Genomic DNA, 6,000 nt, shown 5'->3' with positions numbered 1-6,000 from the left:
GCAGCTCCGTCTTGCCAGGGTTCAGCTTGAGGTGGTGATCCGTCATCCATACTGATATGTCTGCCAGACATGCAGAGATGCGATTCGCCACCTGGTTATCAGAAGGGGGAAAGGAGAAGATTAGTTGTGTATCGTCAGCGTAGCAATGATAGGAGAGGCCATGTGAGGATATGACAGAGCCAAGTGACTTGGTGTATAGGGAGAAAAGGAGAGGGCCTAGAACTGAGCCCTGGGGGACACCAGTGGTGAGAGCACGTGGTGCGGAGACAGCTTCTCGCCACGCCACTTGGTAGGAGCGACCGGTCAGGTAGGACGCAATCCAGGAGTGAGCCGCGCCAGAGATGCCCAGCTCGGAGAGGGTGGAGAGGAGGATCTGATGGTTCACAGTATCAAAGGCAGCAGACAGGTCTAGAAGGACAAGAGCAGAGGAGAGAGAGTTAGCTTTAGCAGTGCGGAGAGCCTCCGTGACACAGAGAAGAGCAGTCTCAGTTGAATGACCAGTCCTGAAACCTGACTGGTTTGGATCAAGAAGGTAATTCTGAGAGAGATAGCAAGAGAGTTGGCTAAAGACGGCACGCTCAATAGTTTTGGAAAGAAAAGAAAGAAGGGATACTGGTCTGTAGTTGTTGACACCAGTGGGATCGAGTGTTGGTTTTTTGAGAAGGGGAGCAACTCTCGCTCTCTTGAAGACGGAAGGGACATGGCCAGCGGTCAAGGATGAGTTGATCAGCGAGGTGAGGTAGGGGAGAAGGTCACCGGAGATGGTCTGGAGAAGAGAGGAGGGGATGGGGTCAAGCGGGCAGGTTGTTGGGCGGCCTGCAGTCACAAGTCGCAGGATTTTATCTGGAGAGAGAGGGGAGAAAGAAGTCAAAGCATAGGGTAGGGCAGTGTGAGTAGGACCAGCAGTGTCATTAGACTTAACAAACGAGGATCGGATGTCGTCAACCTTCTTTTCAAAGTGGTTGACGAAGTCATCCACAGAGAGAGAGGAGGGGGGGAGGAAAATGTGGCAAAGAGCTTCCTAGGGTTAGAGGCAGATGCTTGGAATTTAGAGTGGTAGAAAGTGGCCTTAGCAGCAGAAACAGATGAAGAAAATGTAGAGAGGAGGGAGTGAAAAGATGCCAGGTCGGCAGGGAGTTTAGTTTTCTTCCATTTCCGCTCCGCTGCCCGGAGCTCTGTTCTGTGAGCTCGCAATGAGTCATCAAGCCACGGAGCTGGAGGGGAGGACCGAGCCGGCCGGGAGGATAGGGGACACAGAGAGTCAAAGGATGCAGAAAGGGAGGAGAGGAGGGTTGAGGAGGCAGAATCAGGAGATTGGAGGGAGAAGGATTGAGCAGAGGGAAGAGATGATAGGATGGAAGAGGAGAGAGTAGTGGGAGAGAGAGAGCGAAGGTTGCGGCGGCGCATTACCATCTGTGTAGGGGCAGAGTGAGTAGTGTTGGAGGAGAGCGAGAGAGAAAAGGAAACAAAGTAGTGGTCGGAGACATGGAGGGGAGTTGCAGTGAGATTAGTAGAAGAGCAGCATCTAGTAAAGATAAGGTCAAGCGTATTGCCTGCCTTGTGAGTAGGGGGGGACGGTGAGAGGGTGAGGTCAAAAGAGGAGAGGAGTGGAAAGAAGGAGGCAGAGAGAAATGAGTCAAATGTAGACGTAGGGAGGTTGAAATCCCCCAGAACTGTGAGGGGTGAGCCATCCTCAGGAAAGGAACTTATCAAGGCGTCAAGCTCATTGATGAACTCTCCAAGGGAACCTGGAGGGCGATAGATGACAAGGATATTAAGCTTAAATGGGCTAGTGACTGTGACAGCATGGAATTCAAATGAGGAGATAGACAGGTGGGTTAGGGGAAAAATTGAGAATGTCCACTTGGGAGAGATGAGGATTCCTGTGCCACCACCCCTCTGACCAGATGCTCTCGGGGTATGCGAGAACACATGGTCAGACGAGGAGAGAGCAGTAGGAGTAGCAGTGTTTTCAGTGGTAATCCATGTTTCCGTCAGCGCCAGGAAGTCGAGTTTTATCTTGTTCTTGATACCATGTCTTGTTTTGATGGATGACATGTCTATTCTAATATGGCAAAAATTCACTAGCTAGCTCACCAACAAATGTAACAGTGTATTTGAGAGACAAGTGCTCATTGTGCACATTTATTTATGTTTCCAATTAACATTGGAAACCAAATATAGTTGACATGTTGTCAACTATTTAAGTCAACCCCATCTGTTTTACTGCATAGTTGCACATGCATTGGTTTTGTTGCTAAACAACCAACCCATCTATATGAACATGACTCATTTGGTGAGAATATTATCTTTCTTCTATTAACTGGGATATCAGATCACTGTTTTCACATGATATACACTGAACAAAAATATAAACATAAAATATAAAAATAAAAGATCCCAGAAATGTTCCATACCCACAAAAAGCTTATTTCTCTCAACTTTTGTGCACAAATTGGTTTACATCCCTGTTAGTGAGGATTTCTCCTTTGCCAAGATAATCCATCCACCTGACAGGTGTGGCATATCAAGAAGCTGATTAAACAGCATGATCATTACACAGGTGCACCTTCTGCTGGGGACAATAAAAGGCCACTCAAAAATGTGCAGTTTTGTCACACAACACAATGCCACAGATGTCTCAAGTTTTGCGTGAGCGTGCAATTGGCATGTTGACTGCAGGAATGTTCACCAGAGCTAGCTGTTGCCAGATAATTTTATGTTAATTTCTCTACCACAAGCCACCTCATTTTAGAGAATTTGGCAGTATGTCCAACCGGCCTCACAACCGCTGACCACGTGTATGGCGTCGTGTGGGCGAGCGGTTTGCTGATGTCAACGTTGTGAACAGAGTGCCCCATGGTGGCGCTGGGGTTATGGTATGGGCAGGTATAAGCTATGGACAACGAACACAATTGCATTTTATCGATGGCAATTTGAATGCACGGAGATACCGTGATGAGATCCTGAGGCGCATTGCCTTGCCATTCATCCGCCGCCATCACCTCAGGTTTCAGCATGATAATGCACGGCCCCATGTTGCACAGATCTGTACACAATTCCTGGAAGCTGAAAATGTCCCAGTTCTTCCATGGCCTGCATACTTACCAGACATGTCACCCATTGAGCATGTTTGGGATGCTCTGGATCGACGTGTATGACAGCGTGTTCCAGTTCCCGCCAATGTCCAGCAACTTCGTACAGCCATTGAAGAGGAGTGGGACAACATTCCACAGGCCACAATCAACAGCCCGATCAACTCTATGCGAAAGAGATGTGTCGCGCTGACTGGTTTTCTGATCCATCCTACTTTTCTTTAAGGCATCTGTGACCAACCGATGCATATCTGTATTCCCAGTCATGTGAAATCCATAGTTTAGGGCCTAATGAATTTATTTCAATTGACTGATTTCCTTATATGAACTGTAACTCAGTAAAATCTTTGAAATTGTTGCATGTTCTGTTTGTATTTTTGTTCAGTATAGACCAATCAGTCAATTTTCTTGAACAACTAGATACAGTTGAAGTCGGAAGTTTACATATACCTTAGCCAAATACATTTAAACTCAGTTTTTCACAATTCCTGACATTTAATCCTAGTAGAAAATGCCCTGTCTTAGGTCAGTTAGGATCACCACTTTATTTTAAGAATGTGAAATGTCAGAATAATAGTAGAGAGAATGATTTATTTCAGCTTTTATTTCTTTCATCACATTCCCAGTGGGTCAGAAGTTTACATACACTCAATTAGTATTTGGTAGCATTGCCTTTAAATAGTTTATGGGAAGACCCATTTGCGACCAAGCTTTAACTTCCTGACTGATGTCTTGAGATGTTGCTTCAATATATCCACATAATTTTCCTTTCTCATGATGCCATCTATTTTGTGAAGTGCACCAGTCCCTCCTGCAGCAAAGCACCCCCATAGCATGATGCTGCCACCCTGTGCTTCACAGTTGGGATGGTGTTCTTCGGCTTGCAAGCCATTATGGCCAAACAGTTCTATTTTTGTTTCATCAGACCAGAGGATATTTCTCCAAAAAATAGGATCTTTGTCCCAATGTGCAGTTGCAAACTGTAGTCTGTCTTTATGGCGGTTTTGGAGCAGTGGCTTCTTCCTTGCTGAGCGGCCTTTCAGGTTATGTTGAGATAGGACTCGTTTTACTGTGGATATAGATACTTTTGTACTTGTTTCCTCCAGCATCTTCACAAGGTCCTTTGCTGCTGTTCTGGGATTGATTTGCACTTTTTGCACCAAAGTACGTTAATCTCTAGGAGACAGAACGCGTCTCCTTCAAATCAAATCAAATCAAATCAAATCAAATTTTATTGGTCACATGCGCCGAATACAACAAGTGCAGACATTACAGTGAAATGCTTACTTACAGCCCTTAACCAACAGTGCGTTTATTTTAAACAAAAAAAGTAAGAATAAAACAACAACAAAAAAAGTGTTGAGAAAAACAAAGAGCAGAAGTAAAATAAAGTGACAGTAGGGAGGCTATATATACAGGGGGGTACCGGTGCAGAGTCAATGTGCGGGGGCACCGACTAGTTGAGGTAGTTGAGGTAATATGTACATGTGGGTAGAGTTAAAGTGACTATGCATAAATACTTAACAGAGTAGCAGCAGCGTAAAAAGGATGGGGTGGGGGGGCAGTGCAAATAGTCCGGGTAGCCATGATTAGCTGTTCAGGAGTCTTATGGCTTGTGGGTAGAAGCTGTTGAGAAGTCTTTTGGACCTAGACTTGGCACTCCGGTACCGCTTGCCGTGCGGTAGCAGAGAGAACAGTCTATGACTAGGGTGGCTGGAGTCTTTGACAATTTTGAGGGCCTTCCTCTGACACCGCCTGGTATAGAGGTCTTGGATGGCAGGGAGCTTTGCCCCAGTGATGTACTGGGCCGTACGCACTACCCTCTGTAGTGCCTTGCGGTCAGAGGCCAAGCAGTTGCCATACCAGGCGGTGATGCAACCAGTCAGGATGCTCTCGATGGTGCAGCTGTAGAATTTTTTGAGGATCTGAGGACCCATGCCAAATCTTTTTAGTCTCCTGAGGGGGAATAGGCTTTGTCGTGCCCTCTTCACGACTGTCTTGGTGTGCTTGGACCATGATAGTTCGTTGGTGATGTGGACACCAAGGAACTTGAAGCTCTCAACCTGTTCCACTACAGCCCCGTCGATGAGAATGGGGGCGTGCTCAGTCCTCTTTTTTTTCCTGTAGTCCACAATCATCTCCTTTGTCTTGGTCACGTTGAGGGAGAGGTTGTTGTCCTGGCACCACACGGCCAGATCTCTGACCTCCTCCCTATAGGCTGTCTCATCGTTGTCGGTGATCAGGCCTACCACTGTTGTGTCGTCGGCAAACTTAATGATGGTGTTGGAGTCGTGCCTGGCCATGCAGTCATGGGTGAACAGAGAGTACAGGAGGGGACTGAGCACGCACCCCTGAGGGGCCCCCGTGTTGAGGATCAGTGTGGCAGATGTGTTGTTACCTACCCTTACCACCTGGGGCGGCCCGTCAGGAAGTCCAGGATCCAGTTGCAGAGGGAGGTGTTTAGTCCCAGGATCCTTAGCTTAGTGATGAGCTTAGAGGGCACTATGGTGTTGAATGCTGAGCTGTAGTCAATGAATAGCATTCTCACGTAGGTGTTCCTCTTGTCCAGGTGGGAAAGGGCAGTGTGGAGTGCGATAGAGATTGCATCATCTGTGGATCTGTTGGGGCGGTATGCAAATTGGAGTGGGTCTAGGGTTTCTGGGATTATGCTGTTGATGTGAGCCATGACCAGTCTTTCAAAGCACTTCATGGCTACAGACGTCAGTGCTACGGGTCGGTAGTCATTTAGGCAGGTTATCTTAGAGTTCTTGGGCACGGGGACTATGGTGGTCTGCTTGAAACATGTTGGTATTACAGACTCGGTCAGGGACATGTTGAAAATGTCAGTGAAGACACTTGCCAGTTGGTCAGCACATGCTCGGAGTACACGCCCTGGTAATCCGTC

This window comes from Coregonus clupeaformis, chromosome 16 (assembly GCF_020615455.1).
Source record: "Coregonus clupeaformis isolate EN_2021a chromosome 16, ASM2061545v1, whole genome shotgun sequence".
NCBI classification, from domain to species: domain Eukaryota; kingdom Metazoa; phylum Chordata; class Actinopteri; order Salmoniformes; family Salmonidae; genus Coregonus; species Coregonus clupeaformis.
This window is presented reverse-complemented; position numbering follows the sequence as displayed.